A 3,242-nucleotide genomic window follows, 5' to 3' on the forward strand; every position below is an offset into this window, starting at 1 on the left:
TAAATACACTATCATTTGCTTTGCAAAGCCTCATAAAATCAATGTAAATCTTTTATGTAAAAGTGCACCGTTGTCTTTCCAGCAGAATGTTCTGCATTAGGGAACTATGTCCTGAGGGGCCTTGCTATGTGTATTGGTTTGCATTAGACCACGTGGTAAATGGAAGGACACCGCATAGACAGCTAATTGTAAAAGCAGTGGCCTCTCTCAAGAACTTCCCATTAGGAATACAGCTGGCAGCACTGAAAACGCAGCAAAGAGAAGCAGAGGACATTCAGCCACACATGGGGACAAATGCCATTAAAAAAATATATTATAGGAACACTCTTGACTTAAGTGCATTTTTCCCCCACGTACTTTGAAACATTTGCTGGCTGAAATTCATGTTAGAAACTGCAGTGGCTGGTTTATGCATAGGGCATAGTTCATGTGTGGCGCGTGCGTATGATAGGTGTGAATACGTGATAAAAGATAAATTTAAAGGGTATTACTAACTAAAAAAAATACATGTTGCGAGGGCTCGCCGACAACGCCACCTAGGGAATGAGCCCTAGGACTCACAGACACAGGTTCTTTAAAAATCGGGGTTGGAGCAGAGCAGAAACAAACCACAGGAGCTAAAATAAATGTTAACAATTTATTACAATTAAAAAATGTTTATAAGTTTAAAACAGCTTAACTAAAACCCATGTGATGCCACATAAAAAAACCAAAAGCAAAATAAGAAATGTTTCGTGATTTGACAGCTCCCGGCACGGCAAACAGTCCCTCTGGGGAATCCTCCGTCCCACGGCCCGGCAGCTCCACGGGTCGCTCCGCCTGCTCCGCAGTCCTCGCCGCTCGTCGGTTTCCTACAACAGACGAAGCACTGGCGAGTAGTGTGCTCACGTCAGTCAACCCGCACCCTATGCCTCACGACCCCGACTTTTCAGCCATCCCCTGCCTGGTCCTCTGTGCCGCCTAGCTTAAGATACGTAAACTGTTACTCACGGTTTCCGCGGGCGACAGTCGTACTGTTCGCCCAGGCCTGAGTGGAAGCGCGTTGGCGGACACTGGCTGCTGCGGTCGTCTACTCGCGTTGCTCCTGGCTCTGCCCGAATCAGCCCGGCGTCTCCTTGCAGGCCTCTATAGCGACTACTCTCACGATAGCCGCTGCTGCGTCGTCTCGGCTGCCGCGCCGGTTCCGTCCAAATCAATTGCTTCCCCACAGGTCTCTCCTAGCTACAGTCCTCCTGCTCGATGCCCCCCTGCTCAGCGCCCAACGAGCTGGCCGACTTTCCCTACTGCTCTCCCTTTTTTTCTCCGCCGGACCTCCAGCTCCTCCGGCCTCCCCGCCGTCACGTTCCATACCGGCCTACATCCTTGCCGCCCCCCCTTTTTACTACTGCCGTTGCTTCATTTAAAAAAGGAGTCCTGTCCAATCGGTCGTCAGCTGCCACACCTGTTGCTCATAAGCATGTGATCAGTAGTGGTGAGAAGTTTAAGGGCAGTCCAGTCAGTAAGTAAAAACTTCAAAAAACACACATGCATTAAAACACACCACATGCAATAAAAACACAAATAACACACTAAAAAAAGTTAAAAAGGCACAGCAAACAAATTAAAACACACCAGAAACATAAAAAGTAGTCTGCCATTTTCTGGCCCTGTCACACATGCAGTTTATTAGGTACACCTAACTACAATGTCTGCCTGAGGTTAAAGTGTTACATTTTGTCTACCTGCATTTATGGCAGTGTCATCTAGGCAAAATGGCTAGAATTAAAATGATTGAAGAACAACAGCCGGCTCTCTATTCTGTCCAAAGAGCTGCAGAGAATAAGGATTGCGGTTTGGCTTTTTAGGGAAAAATCTAAGCTGAGGTTTCATCAAGAGATCTAAAAAAACTACAGTTGTGGCTACTAAAAATATTGAATGAATGAAATTGATTGTGATATTCTAGACATTTAAAAATAGCCATCAGAGTCTGACAACACTAACAGGCATATAATCTGGTAGACTTTCTGGTAGTGACATGTATAAGTACAGTATACTGACAAGAGGTGGGGACAGGGGCTTAGCAAACACGACCCATTGGAAAATTCTGTGTATTAGTGGTACCAGCACTGTGGATTAAAGGACCTGGGATCAGGAGACATAATTTAGAAATAGCTGTGGTGCAGGAGCTCAGTCACCGGGGCCTTTGTTAGAGCACAGGGATTGAGATAAAGGACGCGAGCAGGGGCTGAGATGGACTGAAGCTCGAGCTTTGCTTGTTGCCGTGCCCCTGGGAAAAGGTCCAGCACCTGGTCTACAGAGGGCTGCAGTGGTGAAAAGACTGAGCAGTCAGCAGATGTGGTTAAGTTCATCCACAACAACAAACCAGTTGCTCAGCTGGGGTTCAGTTACGTCAGGAAGAGCCCTTACCCTTTTCTTTGTTCAGGACAATAAAATGTAATATTTAAAATCAACAGCTTTTCAATAAAGACTCAATAAAGCTGCACATTAAAAAAGGTAGGATTCATTGCAGGGTTGTATTGTGAACCTCAATGTACATAAAAAGTTGAAACACATGGCTCTAGTATACAGCTCAGTTGTGCTGTATACTAGAGCCATCACTGCGAGATTAGTGGAACACTAGCTCGTGCCCCCAAGTTGAACAATAATATGACTCGAGCTGCCTCAGTGTTTTTCTAATTAAAGTTCAAGAGTAAGGTTTTTGTTGAGGGCAAGTTATCTTGAAAAAAAAATTTTTTTTTTCTTCCTTTCAAGCAAGCAGCTGTCCCGGATTCTCTTTTCACACATTTTCGCCCTGGTGAAATCACGTAAGGGGAGTTGAGTGTGATGTTTTTTTCTTAGTCGAGGCCAGTTTGTGAAAACATGCTACAGGGTAGCTCCCATCCCCATGGCCGCTGAGGCAGCAGTCTTGCATAGCATGCCTCCAAGACTTCCATAGATCCGGTGGTCCTTCTGTGAGAACTTCAGGGTCCAAACTCTCCCACAGACATCTCAGTCTTCCTTCATAAACTATCCTCGACACTGGCTTACACATGTTAATACACACACAAATACAAACACACGCGCTGCATATACATGCATGCATGCGACTGACACAGACACACACTCAACCTCAAAGGGGAAACCTTACTGTTACTTCCGATCCTCACCCACCCTGATTAAAATGTCAGCTTGCTTATTGCTCTCCGCCTCCTTCCCCCCCCCCCCCCCCCCCCCCCCCCCCCCCCCCCCCCCCCCCCCCCCCC

At 46.5% G+C, this 3,242-nt stretch overlaps 2 long non-coding RNA genes across 3 annotated transcripts in view; one reads left to right on the forward strand and one right to left on the reverse strand.

The window, feature by feature from the left end:
* Positions 1 to 623: 623 nt before the first annotated feature.
* On the reverse strand, positions 624 to 2,177 carry LOC123964000. 2 transcript variants are annotated; one of them, XR_006823307.1, is made up of 2 exons: positions 991 to 2,177; positions 624 to 851 (listed from the first exon to the last, which is right to left on the reverse strand). It is a non-coding gene; the product is annotated as an uncharacterized LOC123964000 (long non-coding RNA). The 2 variants fall into 2 exon arrangements; XR_006823308.1 differs by having other exon boundaries at positions 624 to 868.
* The window catches only part of LOC123964001, a 4,206-nt gene continuing 1,800 nt past the window's right edge, over positions 837 to 3,242 (forward strand). The window contains exon 1 of the long non-coding RNA XR_006823309.1: positions 837 to 1,498. This is a non-coding gene — a long non-coding RNA (uncharacterized LOC123964001). The remainder of the gene's footprint in view (positions 1,499 to 3,242) is intronic.

The sequence above is a fragment of the Micropterus dolomieu genome, linkage group LG23 (assembly GCF_021292245.1).
Source record: "Micropterus dolomieu isolate WLL.071019.BEF.003 ecotype Adirondacks linkage group LG23, ASM2129224v1, whole genome shotgun sequence".
NCBI classification, from domain to species: Eukaryota; Metazoa; Chordata; class Actinopteri; order Centrarchiformes; family Centrarchidae; genus Micropterus; species Micropterus dolomieu.